Source organism: Bacillus rossius, chromosome 5, assembly GCF_032445375.1.
Source record: "Bacillus rossius redtenbacheri isolate Brsri chromosome 5, Brsri_v3, whole genome shotgun sequence".
Taxonomy (NCBI): Eukaryota; Metazoa; Arthropoda; class Insecta; order Phasmatodea; family Bacillidae; genus Bacillus; species Bacillus rossius.
Window position 1 is genome coordinate 52,267,677 of NC_086333.1, and position 19,457 is coordinate 52,287,133.

A 19,457-nucleotide genomic window follows, 5' to 3' on the forward strand; every position below is an offset into this window, starting at 1 on the left:
GTACCCACACAGTACACACAATACACACATTGTACACACTTTACACACACTACACTCACTGAACACACTGAACACACAGTACACACACTGGATGCACAGTAAACACACCTGACGCACAGTACACACAGTAAACACACTGGACGCGCAGTTCACACAGTGGTACCTGGGTGGGCCTTCCAGCGGCAGTCTGGCCCGGTGGCCCCGCACGGCGCCACTGACGTCACGCGCGCATACCTTTGTGGATTAGGGCGGCCCGTCCTCGCCACCCCCTACCCCCGCTCCCTCCTTCCTCGGCGCTGTCATCTATCCCTTAATGAATGGTCTGGAAATTCCGTGAGATTTCAGAGGCCGCCGCATGGACTGACGTGCTATTCGCGCCACTGTTCTGGATGATTCGGGTGCCCGGTCGGCACGTCACAACCACTCCAGTCCATTCGAGAAAGACGACCGACGGATATAAAAGCGGCGACGCCGGCCTCCGCGGGAGTTCCAGAAGGCGAGCTGAGTGAAGTGCGTGTTCGGCGAGCAGCGCAGGCGCTGGGTGACGGGACCGTGCGAGTGTGACCGAGTGGCGCGAGACTGTTTGTGTGGACAGGTGCGAGGTAAGGGGCGAATCACTGTTGAGCCTAGCTCAAGTGAGGAGTGCGAACTGTGGAACTTGACAGATGCTTAGTGTTTTGTGAACAGACATAAATTGTGGTTTAATTAGTAATGTAAATATTAGTAACAAATAAAATTGTATTAAATTAATTTGGCTATCTTTACGAACCCGTTTACCACCACTCGTAGCAATATCTATGGCACCAACATTATAACAATGAAAATAACCTTTGTTTTATTTAGAAAGCTAAATTTTAAAAATAATTATTCAGATTTAGGGGAGAAAATAATTCTCCAATGAATAAAAGTTCTTAAAACGGCGGTAATTGTATATTTTACATCAGATAAAATTTCATAAAATTAAAAAAAAAATTATATTGAAAAAAATATAAATATTAAAAAAAATTGTATTTACAGCTCTTGCCATTAAGTTAATTTTTACACTATCGCCTGTATGTTTACAGCTGTCCGGTATTAGTTTATAGTATTATTGGTTGAACTTATAATAGTGATGCAGAACTATATGAATGACGCTCACCGGTGTTCCCAGTTTCCAGGTGAAATGTTTTTGCACATGGAAACTTTGAAATTTGAGTGATAGAGCTTTCAGGATTCTTAGCCGAAAGTTACCTGTCTAAACATTGTTCCGAAAACATCCCTTTCTAAAAAAATTCTCTTTCAGCGCAACCTACAGGCGTAGGTAGATTTCGAAATAACTATTTCTGCTGAAAATATTTAGGAAACGACATTTATTTCACTAAGTTAACTAGCCACTAACTTCAAGCAGCCGAAATAGCTCAGCTGGGAGAGCGTTAGACTGAAGATCTAAAGGTCCCTGGTTCGATCCCGGGTTTCGGCAAACTATTTTATCACTACCAATGTGGCTCAAATGCAGTGTCTGATTTGCGAGTGTATTGGTGTGGGGTGCGCATTATCGCCGAGTGTACATACGTATAAATACTTTCATGAGCTATTTCCAGTGTTTCACTGCAAAGAGCTTGTTAAATTACTAGATAATGCCCGGCATGCGTTGCAATACCTCAATCAATTTTTTTTTGTAAGTTTTTAAACGTATACTAAGCATCTCTCTTTATCTCTCTAATTCTCTATCTCTCTATGTATATCTCTATAACTCTCTCTATCTTTCTATTTATATCTCTATCTCTATATATATTTCTACATATATATCTCTATATATCTTTCTACATATATATCTCTATATATCTTTCTAGCGGACCCGACAGACATTGTCCTGCCCAAATGTACATATGGCGGTAAGTATTTCTACGCTGGACATTTTGTATCTTCTCATTATACATACCCCTCCTCTTGGGCACGCCACTGCCGTTACCAAAAACCTTTCCCATGTTTACGCAGAAGGCAACAACAATGCAAAAGCCCGTTGCCATGGAGGCTTATTATCAACAATGCTTAGTTTTTTTGCTTTTAAAGCGTGTTTTTTTAGTTTTTTCTTAACTAAGAATCGAGATAAAATATCAAATTGTGAATACAAACCATCCTCGAATCCCCGTGAACTCACACAAAAAATTTCATCAAAATCGGTCCAGCCGTCTAGGAGGAGTTCAATGACATACACACGCACACAAGAAATATATATATATAAAGATTTAAGTACATAAGGTATAATGTATTAACATGAGTTTATTTAAGTAAATTTTTATAAACTACGTTATTACATAAAAACTTAAAGTTATTTGTATTTCACGAAGAACATTGATTAAATAAACAAAAAATCGTGTAAGCAAATCAAATTGTAATCAATTTGCAGTGAATAATAAATATTTTGTAGCGGAAAAAAATCAGTATTCGCTTGCGTGTGGCACAGTCGTCTGCCCTCACGTGTCTGCCCGTTCGGGTAAGCACACTTAGGCATATTTCCCCACCTACATCGCGCCGTACCACGCCGCGCTCCGCCCCCCCCCCCCCCACCACCGCGCGGCAGCACAGCGCTCAATGTGTACGGCGCGGTGCTTGGCAAGTTTCTTACTCGCTTTAACTTCAGTTTCACATTTTGTAATGACTCCGTAAATGTTACATCAGAATAGCTCTAATATTTTGTCTCTTGTCGCAAACTTATAAAACATTCACATAAACCTTACATATTTCCATACAAATTTTCATACCCTATTCCTATTGTTATTATACGCCATTGAGGGCAAAAAATTTACAAACTTTAAATGAAATTTTTATTTATATCGAATCATCAGCCTAAATTATAAGTTTCAAGCTTCTAGCTCTCAAATTGACGATACATCCATACAACATTTCATCCCCCCTTTCAACCCCTTACAACCTTTTTTTCGCATTAAAAAGTAGCCTATGTCCTTTCTCAGGCTCTAGACTATCTGTGTACCAAATGTCATTTAAATCGGTTCAATAGTTTTGGCGTGAAAGCGCGACAGACAGACAGAGTTACTTTCGCATTTATAATATTATTAAGGATCTTGCACTTTTGAATTTTTTCCATGACAAACAGTGCAACACTTAAATGTAGTATGTCCAAAGAATTGTATAAAATCAAAGTTCCCCATTGCATGAATAATTTAAAGACCGGTTCGGGTGGTAACTCACGCGATCGCCAAACGCTACGTTGTATACCAAATACATATGTAATACGGTGTTTGGCAGCGAATGTTGTTTATCAGGAACACAGGGATAATCATTTCAACACAAAACAGACCAAAAATTAATTTTTACTATACATTTTTAAGGCTCTTATGTACACTTCCGAGCTATCCCGAACCGCGCCGAAAGCTTCCGAATTCCACTGATGTGCATGCGGTTAAAGCGTTTTTGACCATAGCTAAAATTATAGGTGTTCTGATTGAGTTAGCTAAGTCTGAATATTGCCTGTTGGTGCCTGACCATCGGGTGGTCCGGATCGTTGGAAGCCGGATTATCGGAAGTAAACTGTATTCGCTCATACACTGTAAATTTTTTAAATGTAAATATAACTGAAATATTGATGTAAAATTACAAATATTTTTACCCTCGTATATTTACACGAAACCAACTGTATCACTACTAAATAGTGTTTGCAGTAATATTGGGTTCGAGTACTTACCCGGGCGTTTGTGTTGTCACTGTATGCACCTTCAATAGTGAAAGTTATTTGTAAAACGTTCCCTGAATAGCTTTCCAGTATTAACCGCGCACTATATTAAGCATAATAAAACAAAATAAAGTCAAATAGTTTAATATTCGATTATCCTTTACATCTTTTAAAAATATGTTTGAATGAAACATCAATTAAATTATTAAATTATGCTCCAATTTTCGTAATAAATATTGAATATTATCTCTAAAAAACGTATTTCATCATGCAAATAAAACCGTAGCAATCTGCTGTACAAAGTTACAATATCTTACTTGTAGTATGAGAACTTATTTCTTGGCAACTTGTTTCGAAAGGAATCGTCTGTAAAAGCACAGAAAATTTTTCTGTGCAGTGGTGAAAAGTAGCACAAGTTTCCATAACTATAACGATCACTTTCGTTATCTTTTTTTACAGCTCGAAAATAACTTTTAGTAAATATCTGGTGAGAAAACTTTTTGACGCAACGACAAACGCAAGAGATTTATCTTAATACATCAACAGAGTTATCCCTTCATTAACAGAAACGACAAGAAAATTAAATAAACCTATCCGAGCACACATACGGTGCGCACAGCTTCAGGAAAAACAACGCGATTTGAAAACTGCTCAAGATATACCAGTGGAGTCTGCTTACGAAAATCATCTCAGAGTTCGCTGTGGGCCGATAAGTAGTTTGATTACCGGATTATGTTTTTTAAACTATATTTTTAGCAGCGTTAAAATGGCTAAAAGGCGTGTTTTCAGAGTAAAGAATAAAACAACCGGTACAGATCCTTGAAAGCACTTAAGGGCCTTGCATTACACCCTTATCTTCATTTATGCGCCATATATTGTTACGGTCGCAACTCAAATTTCATAGTTTTCCTGTGCACGACGAGAAGTCTGTGCGCCAGTTCAGAGCCTTGCGCTTAGAGGCGATACCGCGCTAGAAGCACCATCGAGAGTGGCGCTTATCATCCCGATTCACTAACACACGTACACCCCTGACGAGGCGTGCCCCTTAAGGGGGAGATCAAAAGGATCTGTAAACAGGAAAACTTTCATGGCCTTTTCATCCATTGGTGAAAAAAAAGAGAACATTTTTTGAATCCAAATAAAAGTTAATTATTTTATTTAGCGTGAATTTATTACTATGTCATGACGTAGACATCAGCACTGAATTTTTCTTTGGAAAGTTACAGTACTGTAATTAACCATAGGTACTCTAACTAAATATACATAATTATTCTAATTAATGACTTTGACTACGAGTTATGTATAAAAGGGGGGCGCGTCGTTTTGCCTAAAATCGTTTTGCCTAATCGTGTTTCCCCACCTTCGTTTTGCCTAAAATTCGTTTTGCTTAAAGTCATTTTGCCTAAAGTCATTTTGCCTAAAGTCATTTTGCCTAAAGTCGTTTTGCCTAAAGTCGTTTTGCCTAAAGTCGTTTTGCCTAAATTTAGTTTGCCTAAAGTCGTATTGCCTAAAACCATTTTGCCTAAAATCGGTTTGCCTAAAATCGGTTTGCCTAAAAGTCATTTTGCCTAAAGTCGTTTTGCCTAAAATCGTTGTGTTTAAAGTCGTTTTGCCTAAAATTATAATCGCATGCTTAAGTTCCCCTAAAGTCGTTTTGCCTAAAATCGTACTGCCTAAAATTCGTTTTGCCTAAAGTCGTTTTGCCTAATGTCATTTCGCCTAAAGTTGTTTTGCCTAAAGTTTCAGCACTTCGCTTTCTTTAACAGACAGTTAACTTGCCGAGCAGTCGTTTTGCCTAAAATCGTCTTGCCTAAAGTCGCATAGCACCACTCCACATTCTCGGGCAGTGATCAAACCTTACAGTCATTTTGCCTAAATTCTTTCTGCCTAAAGTCGTTTTGCCTAAAATTCTAGGCATCTGTTTAGCTTGCCCTACAGTCATTTTGCCTAAAGTCATTTCACCTAAAAGTCGTTTTGCCTAAAGTCGTTTAGCCTAAAGTCGTTGTGCCTAAAGTCGTTTTGCCTAAAATCGTACTGCCTAAAATTCGTTTTGCCTAAAGTCGTTTTGCCTAAAGTCGTTTAGCCTAAAGTCGTTGTGCCTAAAGTCGTTTTGCCTAAAATTGTAGGCATCTGTTTAGCTTGCCCTACAGTCATTTTGCCTAAAGTCATTTCGCCTAAAAGTCATTTTGCCTAAAGTCGTTTTGCCTAAAGTCGTTTGGCCTAAAGTTAGTTTGCCTAAAGTCGTTTTGCCTAAAGTCGTTCTGCCTAAAAGTCATTTTGCCTAAAGTCATTTCGCCTAAAGTCGTTTTGCCTAAAGTCATTTTGCCTAAAGAACATTTTAGGCTAAATGACTTTAGGCTAAACGACGTGTACTCTATAAAAGTACTACGCTATTTTTTTATATAAACAGGAAAAGTTACGCCACTTAAAAATTTCCAATTTGAACAAGGTAAGAGGATAGACATAAAAACATGTGATAAAAAGTGCAGAACAAACGAACACACGAGTTCGTATCACGTGCCGGTGAGCTGTGTGATAACAGAGTTTTGCGAGTCTAAAGCGGCCCATACACTTACGAGTCTAGCTCGCCGAGCTGAACTCGCAAGCCAGACTCAGGTATTTTTTTTTACTACACAGGATACGAATTTTTCTTGTAGATTACATTTTTCTAAATGAGTTTATCGAAGCAAGTTTCAGCTGCAGTTGTCGTCCTAGAAGAACGCGATATGTTTACAAAAAGGGAAACAGATACTTATTAGGGAAGTGTGGTCTAAGAAGTGTTTGGAACATTTAACAACATTCAGACATTTAAATTCGATGAAGTTCATCAGAAAAAACAGCCCTGACGACTACAAAATCTATTTCAGAGTGATTGTCTGGAATATGCAGTATTTTCTTGGAAAAAGCAAATCCGTGTATGTTAAAACAGAGCAGTGTGGTGCAAAATGACATATGTGAATCACTTCTTGCAGCGGCTATTCGGTTTCTTACAGAAGGGCGCTCATTTGAAGATCTCAAGTCTACCACCATCGTATTACCTCCGAATTAAAAAAAAAATTCCAGAAACCTGCATGGCAATCTACAAAGCTGTCGAAGCAGAATATTTCAATGTGAGGAAATTTTTCACAAACTATAGCGTATGACACAAGTATTTGTTCAACACATAACTTATGTCAGTGGTTGGCATTTGTCGATTTGTGATATACATTTTTTTTATCTCACCTAGTCAATATTTCTGCCCTTCACCGCTTTTCCCACGCTATATTTATTATTGTATATATTTTTTATTTATATCTTCACTGAGCATTAAACGAACTAATGAGAGAACAGAATAATGATATTCCTTGGAATAACTATATGTTTCACTGTTTGTGAACTGTTTTACTCCAACCAAGAAAAAGGCACATAAGAATAGCCAAAATTGCAAAGAAAAATTTACTACAACACAAAATTTAATAAACTGTTGATGATTTTTCCAATTTTTTTTAGTAGAAATTTCAATTATTTGGCTGTTTCGAACCCTCTTTGTACTTAATTCCCCGGCTCATGGACCGACAACCTCGCTGGGTGGGCTGGGTGGTGGGGAGAACCAGGCGTTGACGACGATAACGAAGTTACACTCTAAATTTAACCAAAAGGTCAGGGCTCATGAACATCTTCGACTTGTCAGCCGACATTGCACACCTCAATGACAGAATTACACAGAGTACAGTGCCTAGCGTGTTGGGACCCGAGCCAATCTCGTAACACCCACACACGCGAGAATTCCATCTCCGATCCGGACTCGTACAATGTTCGAAATCACACTAAATTTACGGAAATTTGAACGAATATTTTTACTCAAATAAACAAAGAGTTCTACGTAATTTCAAACAACATAATCTTCGTAGAAACTACGCCGTATTTAGACTTCCGATTTATATGTTTCGTTCTAAATGAATGTAAAAAACACACACATGGACAAATAAAGAGTGCTTTTATTGTAGCATTGGCCAGTTCTCGAATGTTTTGTTAATACACCAATAGTATTCTTTTAAAATAATGTTCAAGGTAAGTGAACTCTGTGTCCGTACATTTAGGAAGATAGCAGTATACTTACGAATATCGATGGGTAATTTGTAACCAGCTTTCTTCGTAAGCTGAAGGTGAAATTTTTTAACGGTGTACGTGTTTGGCATCGTTGGCTGTACCGCATGGGATGTTTCGCTGCGCACCAATGTCCCCGAAAAACATTGTTCGTGTCAATCTTTACGCGGCGAAGAAACAGCTAATCGGCTCGGTTACGAAGGCCCTCCGCCTACTCAACCTCAGAGTGCCGAGGCTTGTGGATGTCTGGTGTGCAGAGCAAACGTGGTTCGTTTCTGATTGGGCAGTAAAACAGACTATGAGTTAATAAAGCATCCCAATTAATTACATCAAGAATAATAAAGAACAAACAACTGTCACCAAACTCTCTCTATCGCTACAAAATGAACAAATCTATCCCAGTCATGTTCGAATGCAAACATTTTTAACTATGTTGGAATCGTATTAGCGCAACGGGTGAAATGTGAAGGAAGCGAGTCAACAGTAAAATACGGTATTACCTATTGTGAAACATGTTGTTTTAACCAGAGTACAAACTAAAATAAAAACCGGTTTTTGTACAAAATGTTTTCGCCAAGAAATATGCTCCACGCGTACGACAGCCAAATAATTTGTAGAATTTTGATCTAAATGTTTCAAATAAATAAAAAAAAACGTTAAATCAAAATTTACCGTTTATAAGGAAATAAATCCCTGTGCGTGAACATATTTTAAAGCTAAATTTTTAAAATAAAATATAGAAAATCTAGATTAATAATAGTAATACATTGCCAATGCACCAATCCAACCATCTTTCAAGAACGAAATTTTTGTCGCTCTTTTCAGGAACGTTGCATCCGCGACTCGACGGAAATAGACAAAGAAATATCCCTTTCGGCACAGTCTACAAGCGTAGGTTGATTTTGAAGTACCTGTTTCTTCTGTAAATATATTGGAATCTTTAAAAAAAATCCTGGAACATTTTTAGAATTAATGTACCTAACATCCTAGCGTATATATTCGCCAACATTCAAAATATTATCGATTTAACATTTTCTAATATTATATTTCGCGAAAATATTTTGTATGTTTTTTAAACTTAATGCATTCAGCATTGAATTTCTTAACGAATCTTATATTATATCTACTAAGGTGGTCATACAATTATTTTTTACCTACAAACACTATTTTTCATCCTTTGTATTAATAAGTGGTCGTATAATTTTTTTGGATAAATGTTTAAGGTAATATTAAGATGGTTATTAATAAATTCCGACAAATTTGATACTAAGAAAGTTTTAATTTTTAAAATTTCAACCCCTGTTTTATGGTAATAATTGGTTTCATCAAAAATTGTTTCAATCAAAGGTTTTAGATATAGTTTAGTATTTTTAAAATAAATTGTAATGGATTTTACAGTATGTCTATTAAAAAAGTAATGACATTTTGCATTTCTACCCTTCTTATCTCCAACCCATGCAGAAATAATTTTTTGTATAAATGAACACTAGACAAAAGTTTTCAAAAATATTTAAAAAGTTAAACAAAAATAAACATTAATTCGATATAGTACATGGTAGGGAAGTTTAATTTATCTTCTTATTTCAACCCCAGGTTTTTTACCCCTTGTAGTAATGGTTTGTAAAATCAAAAATTGTTTCAGACAATAGTTTCACATAAAAATTATAAGATTTACAAGCAATGTGAACGGATCGGATGGTATGCCACATAAAGGAATAATAATATATATTTTTTATTTTAACCCCTTTTAATCCACCCCTTGCAACAATGATTAGTTGTATAAAAACTTATTCAGACAAAAGATTTTGGTACTACTACTACTACGAGTTATAAAACTTTCAAACGGATGTGATATTTTCCATATTATGGGAGCTGCAGCGGTTTTTTATTTATTTATTTATTTTTTAAAAAAACCTTCCCCAATTGAACACTTTTGTTTGGATATTGACAATTAACGAACTCGACTGAGATTTTCCAAAACTAGATTTTACATATCAGTTTGGAAGAGATTTGTGAAAAATTGCGGCAATTATCGTGTCCATTATATATATATATATATATATATATATATATATATATATATATTTAAACTTTTGATTTGACGATGGTTTTGGGGTCTAAGTACCATTAAAAGAAAAACTATATAAAACGTTTTCGTAAGTAGCTCCAAGGCTACAAAAAGGTAGAATTGATTTGAAATATGCCTGTAAAAAGGAATTTCTAATGGGTAAAGACTGTCGCGTCCGCGAATTTTACCGCGCAGGCGTCGCGCACGTGTCGAGAACACGATCGTGGGTAAGGAAGTGATGAAATTCGCGTCGTGTCCGCCCCGTCGCTCCCGTCGCGCTGTTGTGTGTTCCGGCGTGGCCGCTCGATCGCGCACGTTCTGCTGTGACGCAGGCGCGAGTGGAAATTGCTGCGCGCACGGGAGTAACGTAAGTCGTGTCCAGGGGCGACTCTGGGAAGACTTTTCCCCAGGAAAATCGTACCAAGAAGAACGCGTTCATCAAGTATGCCAGAGAGTCGCTTTCAAAATGTTACAAATTTTATGGTCTCAAATACTGAACGATTTTATTTTACTATGCATGTTGATGTAAGATAATTTAGCAAATGAATTTGGATATTTAAGTAAACACAATTATAACCTTTAAAGTTAAAAAATAAAATATGTGTTTAAGGTGGGGGCATGGGCGTAGCTTCCAGAAGGGGGGGGGGGGGGAGGGGCAGTGGGTCCGGCCCCCTGGTAAAAATAAGCCCCGAACTGAGAGGGCCCTTTTGCGTTTGAAAAATCGTGACTGTGAAACAGGGGTGATAAACGTAAACGTCAAAACTACGTTTTATGGTAAACTTTCTGTATATTTTATAGCTTTCTGATTATTGAATGCATATAGTCCAACGTATGGGCAGCATACAACACACAAGGTCTATATCCAGAGATGACTTGCGTCGGTTTAAACCCGCGCAAAACTCTCGGGCAACGCGTGCCCCTGTTTGCGAATCCTACAGATTTGCGACCCTGGCGGGGGCTGTTACCTCTATAAAACCCCACATTGTTTTTTTAGAGTAACGCTTGGTTATGTCTTAGGATCGAAAGAGGACATGCGGCATTGAAGCTTAAAAACTTGTATTCTGTCTGTTGTGTCTGTGGTTGGCAGCAGACTGGCTTAATTCTGTTATGACAAAGCGGACAATGCCTCCTAAGTAGGAAACTAATGAACACGGATATATATTTATCATTTTTAAAATAACATACAAAAAAAATACCATCTGAGAGCTTCGTAATTGAATTTAAATGTAAAGAAATTAAAAAATAAAAAGTTTGTGCGTTGTAATTATTATTTTAAAACGGAATGAAAATTTAAAAAAAAATCAAACATAGAAACGTAGAAACGTAGAAACAATGATTATTTAAATTGAAGGGGTTTATCAACGTAAGTTTATTCATGTTATATGAAATACTAATTTTGCATAAAGTTTAAATGGCACCACTTCATAATTTTATCATAACGCACTAAACCATTTAAATTTTTGAAGTCACAACGAGATCCAAAATAATATATACTTTTCGAAAGTATTTACACTGGTACCCCATCCTCTGCAGTACGCATACGAACACGCTTATCTGAAAAAGTTCGCAGTGAAAATAATCGCAAAAATTTTCTCACCCCTTTCGTTTATCCTGTCGGCTTTTATTCTCCTCGTCTTAATTAAAAACAGTTTTTACGCTAGAAGAATATTAACAAAATTAATCTGGATTCCTAACGATTTATTAAAACATGCAGAAGTTTTTAATTACCATAGTGTAATTAACACAATATGGAAAATGTCGGTGCACGTAAAAAAAGAAGAAAACGAAATTCATTAGTTTCTCCCTCTAAAAAAAATCCCAGGGATATTAATTTGAATAGCTTAGTACGGAACATCAAAAGGAAAAGTGGGATGCCAAAAAAGTAATGCAAGGCAAGACTTTTGGTGTTGCGGAAGAAGATTACTGTTGGTTATAATTATCGAAATTCCAAGCCCTTGTGTAGCCGGGAAAAGGGGTAAGGTAAAGGTGCTTTCGCCGCCTCGTTATTGGTTCCCCCCTGTTTTTTATTTGTTAAGCAAACAAACATCTGAAGAGCGGAATCGTTATTCGCCCCGGGGGCACGTTTTAATTACATGAGACATTCCCGAAACGTGGGGGTTGGGGATCCGCAGTTGGTGGAGGGGGTTGAAAGGAGTGGCTGGGTGGGGGAAGATGTGGGCACAGCAGGGGAGGGGAGAACCTTCCCAGCCCCCGTCTGTAACAAGGGCTAGTCTACCCGCTCGTCACGACATTGTTGCGGTGTTGCATAGCTCTTCCCTTCGCAGGCGCCTTTCGTTCTCCAGAGCACCGGCATCGCTGTGGCTTCTTAACGCCGTCCTGTGGGAAGTATAGAGCAGGGGAAAAGGAAGGGGGGGGGGCCTTGGTGGCAGAGGGTGGAGGGGGGACTAACCCGGAAGACCTCTGAAGCCGCCACATGTCAAAGCAACTACAAAGGTTATTGCGTAGTTGTCTCCTCCGCGCCGAATAAATGGACGACGTTAAAAGCTCGGTCGAGGCACACCGTGATGGTTCATTTCATTTCCTTTTCATCACAATTATTAAATACTTATTCTCGTAAAAATATCACGATAGCTCTTTTGGATTTGTTGTATTTACTAAACTTTCTTTTTAATTGTTACGATGTATTAAAAAAAATCTTTGTGGGGGAAAACTACTGGGTTCGCAAAGGATAGCCCAAATTAAAGATTTTACTACACAGTTTTATTGATTTCCAATATTCGAATTCTAACAAATAATCTTCTAAAATTGCCAAATAATTAATTACGCTTAAAAATGTTGCTTCCCCAGTTACTCGGTTTTTACACACCGCACACCTCGCTGGGCCGCACCTCTGGCGCAACTCTCGCCGCAGCACCCCTCGTGGATCTCCGCCGCGGGACTCCGTCGCCGCACTCCACCGCCGTCATCGCACTTCCCTTCGCCGAACAGCTTTAATCGGCTTTAAAACGTTTAACCGTGCAACGTGCCCCGTGTACCAACAGATGCAGTTTTCCAAATAGTTCGCTCGGAACTTCCCTCGGGACTCTCTCGCCCCGTAACTCCGCCGCGCCCGCGACACTATCGCCCGGAACTGAACTCTTCGCCCTGGAACCTTCGTCCAGGGACTTTGCTGCTCCGCCGCACACGCGGCACTATCGCCCGGAAACTCCGCCGCGGGAAAACTCTCGACTCCTCACTCACTGACTCACTCAACTCTCTACTGAACCCCGGAGGCCGGCGTCCTGGACTTTTATATCCAGGCGCCACTTCTAGAATTCACGAGCGCGGCTGGGGGCTGTCGCGTCATTCCGCGCCGACCCGACGGCAGAAATCTATCAAAAGACGTCGGCAGCTCGCATGGCGGCGCGCGGAACTCCCCAGCTATCAGGTGCCAAGTGTCAGGTTATCGGCGCCGCGCGGGTGGTGGAGGGAAGGAGGGGGGAAAAGCGATGATCCTTGTAATCTACCAGGCGCGCGCGGCACGTCTCACGTTGCGGCGGCTACGTGACATCAGTGGCCGTGCAGGGCTGCCAGCCAGCTCCGAACCTGCACGCGCCGCGGCCCTGCTTACGTTCGTAACAATATATTTAGCGACCTGTAAAATGCCGTCGCGTGATTATAATTAATTATGAACACAAGCATTATTTTTTCCCACTATTGATAATCAAAATACACGGTGACAATATTAGTACATTAGCATCAGTTCTTATCTAATTGTGTGGTACACGTATTTTTCACGACAAAAAATCGTAACGCTCATTATAACGCTCATTATAATTGCAATAGGTCATGCCTGCGGCAACGACTTATTTCCTGTGATTGGTAGCAATCTGCATGATAAACGACATTACCTTTTTGGGTGGACCATTTACGAAGCGTTTGATTGTACACTGGATGACTGTGGTTGGTGTGTCAACAGTGGACATGTATGTACCTGAATGAAACTTAACCAATTTCGAAACACAGGCTACTTGTGACCCTAGTGATTGAACATACATATAAGTGAAATGATTAAAGTTGTTTATAAGACACGGCTATGCTCAGATGGAAACTTTTGCGATCACAGCTGGTTTCCCAACAATTCTTTATTGGCTCATATCGGAAAGAAACAAGATTGGGGAGTTAGATGTGAACTGACCCTTAGGGAAACCAGAGTGACGCTATATGGACCAATGTGCAATTGGGCACAACTGTTTACAATGGTTTGCGTTGATACTTGTAGACATTCTGCTTGGCATATTATTAAATATAAGCTTTATATAAACAATGTTTATGGTTATACTTCAATGTTGTAATAATTGTTAAAATTAGCAAACGAGCTTTCCCAACAGGAGACAGTTGAGAAATATGAAAATAAAAATTGGGTTTTAGTCATGTTGCATAGCCTACAATAATTAAAGATTCTAAAAATTCGAGAATGGTACATTTAAGTAATTGATGGACAAATACTGTGTAATTTTATTATCTTCATTACTTTATAGAAAATCAAAAATATTGCATATAGTTAGATTACAAACCTTTGGCTTGCAGTGCTTAAAAATATAATTTAGTCTCTTAATACATTGGAAAACAAAGAAAAACTGGAAATTGGAAAAAATTGGAAAAAAATAGTTCTTTCAAGTTACCTTCATTTCACTAGAACTTTTATTCGGCCTTTATAAAATTTGCCGTTTAAGATCACTGGTCGATTGAAATAATATCACAATGATTTATTACTAGAAGTATGAGTAAATATTAACTTTGATTTCACATTCTTGAAACCATTTATAAAATCACTTCAATGATGAAATACATCAATTGTACATACAATACGAAACTATAAACAAAAAATATGTTTCTTTAAACTAGGGCTTAAAATTATAAAATACGATGGTATATGCATTAATAATATCGTATGACACCAGTTAAATATAAAGGCAAAAAAGTATATATAAGATCTGTTTTGGTCTTAGTTTGATGCAATTCATACTTTTTTATTTCATACATTTGAATACGAAACTGTTAAAACTGCAGAAAATCAAGGGAATCTTACTGTAATATTCTTAAAACGGCTCGAAATGATTCACAAAGGAACTGCTTTAAGGGAGAGAGATAGAAATCGGAAGACACCATATTGGTTTCAACTCTGTTTTTTTTTGTCACAACAGTCTTGCAACTTTTAATGTTGCAGTTTTCCTTCTTTAAGTCAGAGTTCACATAGTAACACAGTGTCTATGGACAATATTATTACAGTAGAAGTCATCCCAAAAATTATTTCAATACCTAACTCCAGAGGCTTACACAGGGGAAACTATTTGCAGCAGAGAGTCAATTATTACTACCACCATTCCATTAAATCATATTCTGCATGTTTAAATAAAGAACAATTTTTACAATTTTTATGAGAGTGTAAAAAAAAATTGAAAACAAGAAAGATGGGGGTCTTTCAAATCCCATAACTTCCCGTTAACAGTTTTTTTTTCAGGTAAATATCTCTGATTTTCAGCAGCTTACATAGGTTTTTTTATTAAGAGTGAACTTCTAGCTAGCGTGTCTTTGTTTCGTGTGCTTGTGTGTTTGTGCGCGTGTACGCATCCGTATCGATGGGAACGGTCCCAAAGACCGCCGTGACTTGCGAGACGTTTCATTCCCGTACGCCCTTTGGCCTTGACAACCCTCTCCCTCCTTTCCCCCCACTGAGCACACCAACACCAGCAGCACCGCACCCCCCCTCCCGACTCCCTCTGTATACACGTTCAAGGGAACTGGCCTGCTCCGCGCATTATTACATACCCCCCCCCCACCCCCCTCCCTTGCTGCTCAAAGGCAATATTGAAAAATCAAATTTCATATCCTGACATCATAAACGGGGCCGGGGAAGATGAGACAGCGGATGCGAGAAGAATAAGAATGGAACGAGTGTATTATGACCACTGGTCGTAATGAAAAATACTTGTTGGAGGGGGAGACGGGCGGAGGGAGGAAAGGATAGAGCTCTAGTGCGCGGAGCAGAGCCAAGTTCGGGGCAGCGTGCCGCGTCAAATGGCGCCAGTCAACCTGGGAGACATTTCCCTGCTGGACGTAGCGACATACACCCGTGCACAGGATGTCCCAGAGCAGCACAGACAGCGCTCCATCGTCAAGTGATTACCAGGGACACTGTAATTTTTTCACGAAAATATCTGACCAATTATTAGGTTGCAGTAAATGTACGCCCACGCAAGCGGTTTCTTCCCTGTGATTGGCGGACGTCTACAAGATAAGCCATTGCCAAATAAGGACGCAATGAATGCCAGTGATTGGTGTGCCGACGTCAGTCACGCGCCTGGAAGAAACTCAACCAATAAGGAAACACAGGTGATGCCACGGTGTTTAAACATGAAAATAGTCTCGAAATATTTTCGCGAAATATGCTTGGAAGATATTAAAAATAATATTTCAGAACCAAATCCTTTTTTTAAATTTATATATAAAACTCCTTGCAGCTAATCAATAATTAAGGACCGGAAAAATTTCGCGTTTTTAATGATCTCTAGGATGGACTTCACATTACTCTATATACTCGGGAGAATTTCACCTTTTCATTGGTTTCCGACTGCTGAGACTTCACAGCTGGGTAGCCTGTGATTCGGTATTTCTTTATTTGAGGTTTTATCATTGGTAAAGAAAATTCCCTGTAAACTGTGCATCAATAGCAGAAGCAGCTTAGATGTACACACATTTTATTTTTATCTAATCACGAAATGAATCCACGAATTATTGTTTTCGGTCCTTACGAATAATGTTTCTTGTTACAGATATACTACACCTTGTGAAAACATGGTCGACTATATCGTTCCCCTTCATTCAAAATAAGGGTGACTTAGATTTATAAAATTGCATTTAAAATTGATTGCATGTTTATAGAAACAGTCGAATCACAGGAAAATGCTCCATCTTACTCGCGTGATTTCTAGAATAATATTTTTTAACACAGTGAACATATTTTCAAGTGAATAGCATACGTTCAGTAGCACTTCAACTGTATTTTCATTGGTATAGCCACTAGCAGAATAGCTAAGACTGTTTTTTTGGTAGACAAACAGGGCTGCCCACAGAAATTTTGTGGCCCGGGGCAGAGTTAAGGTTTGTTGCCCCCTCCCCTAACAAAAATATTTTTTTTTTTCACTCCACCGGCCCAAATACGCCATTTACACTCTATTCACCTGAATCTGAAGAAGAGAAACCTGGGTCCTGGTTTTTACCTGTTAATAGGACTACACCACCACCAGACCTGTATGTAGTTAGTTTAGAAAACTGTATTGAAATGATTATGATTACTGCTTCAGGACAAATAAAAAACGATGACGTTTTTAAAAAATTAATATCACTAACATTAGTAGTGAAAAAAAAATCTTTTAAACTAAACAATTATATTCACATTTTGGTTTGATAGCTATTAAAATTAAATTATAGCATAACACAATAGTGTCAGTTTCCGTTACTCAACAGTTTGTCTTCCCTTTTTATATTTTGCTTCAGATGTTTAGTATTTTGTGGCCCGGAGAAATCTGCCACTTCTGCACCCCCCACCCCCCCCCCCCTTGTGGGCGGTCATGGAGACAGCCTACGCTGCATTCCATGCTCCCATCACTGCTCCAATACGCCTCGTGGTTCAACGGTTTAGCTTCCAAACCACGAGTCCGCGTGAAGTCGGCCAGACTGTCACATGTCAACACCAGTTCTGATCATTAGAAGATGAGATTCGGTCGATTTGAGAAGTTGAAATTACTGTTACCGGTTGCTTCATCAAAAGCAGTTGTAACTGAAAATTTTTTTTTGGCCAAATTAAGCGTCTTTACGCAGTGTGTTTAAGGTAGCAATCAAGCGTGGATAGTATCAAGGGGAATTTACGTTTTGCAAGAAAAACAAAAATGATCGCTGATTAGACGGAAATGAGTTATGCCCGCGCTAGCAATTATTCCTTTGTAATTAGCGGTAGTCTATAAGATAAGCCATTGATCCCATTTGGCTGGGCCATTCAGGACGCGTTTGCTTCCACACTGAATGGCTGTGATTGGTGTGCTGACAGTAAACATGCTACCCAAAATAGACCCAGTCCAACCACGATGCACAGTCAATGCTATAAAGTTTTAAACACACAACTGGCCTGAAAATATATTCGCTTGAAGTACATGTACCACTGTAATTGTAAAAGGTGATGTTTAACACGAGTGAATTTTGGAATCTAGGTTCGAAACCCCGTGTAGCAGTTGGAGTATTGCTGCCTGGTCAGCGTGTGCGAAGCCATTGTTTACGTATTTTTTTTAGGAATGTTGGCAGTTGGTGTGTACGAACTGCCTTACAGCGGGGGCAACCCTGACTTCCCGAAGTATTGCTCTTTTCTGCTAGCCGTCGCTACTCGATCTCCAGTGGCATCATTTTGTTGTAAACGGTATTATTTTTTGGAAATGGAATATAAATATTCATGTAAAATTACAGATTTTTTTAAATTTGTTCATTTAAATGAAAGGAACTCTAACACTACCAAATAGTGTTTGCAGTAATACTGGGTTTAAATTCTTAGCAGGGAATTTATGCTTTGTGCTGCCCCAGTATCTACAAAAATTAAACTTATTTGTAAACCTTCCTTTGAATAGCTTTCCAGTATCAACTGTGCATTTTAATGAGCACGGTAAAACAAAATGAAGTCAAATAGTTGAATATGCAATTATATTTTCCATGGTTAGACAATTGTGCTTGAATGAAATATTAATTAAATCATAGAATTAAGAGCAAATTTTTCGTAATAAATAATAATCAGTATTTACTCGAAAAACGTATTCCATATATGCAAAAATATCCGTAGCCACGTGTTGTACAAAGTTACAATATATTTCTTGTAGTATTACAAACTATTTATTGGCAATGGTTTCCAAATGAATATATTTTTTTAAAGTACAGAAAATTATTTCCTGTGCAATTTTCGCGAGGACTTGGTTCACGCGGCTCATTCTTCTGTTGACTCAGAGAAACACCGCCTCTGCCGACCACTACGTCCAGCGGTTAAAACATGCTTTCGACAAGCCTAGCCAATCAAGAAGGGAACGTTTGTGTACAAGAGCACACTGGGTTGAAGTCTAACAAGAAGTCAAATTGTATCGTGAAAAAAAAAAAACAAATGGCTCTACACACCTACACATATGGACTGAAAAAAAAATTCGCGGATTAAATTGCCTTCAGGGTGGACTACACAGCCCTATGCATACTCGGGCAAATAACGCCAGTTCGTTGGTTGATGACTTGTGAGCGGTCTCAACTGGGTTGTCTGTGATTGGATTTTTTTTTGGTTGAGGGGTTCTCATAGTCCCAGAGCCCTCCAGATAAATAGTGAGCCGATAGCGAAAGCAGCGCAAAGGTATGTGTATTTGACATATAGCCTATCGCGAAATGTATCCGCGGAATTTTTTTCCGGTCTCTGCCTACACTCCAAGAGAGATTACACACGCACACACATATACAACACTGTAGGCTCGCCCGTGTTAAAACACTGTAGGCTCGCCCGTGTTAAAACACTGTAGGCTCGCCCGTGTTAAAACACTGTAGGCTCGCCCGTGTTAAGTGATTAGGAGTGTTTCTTTTAGGCACGTGTTTACTGTCAGCACACCAATA

General features: G+C 38.7%; 1 non-coding gene across 1 annotated transcript; it reads left to right on the forward strand.

Annotated features, from left to right (window-relative positions):
* The first annotated feature begins 1,386 nt into the window (after nucleotides 1–1,386).
* Trnaf-gaa (transfer RNA phenylalanine (anticodon GAA)) lies at nucleotides 1,387–1,459 on the forward strand. The gene has a single exon. It is a non-coding gene; the product is annotated as a tRNA-Phe (tRNA).
* Nucleotides 1,460–19,457: the final 17,998 nt, after the last annotated feature.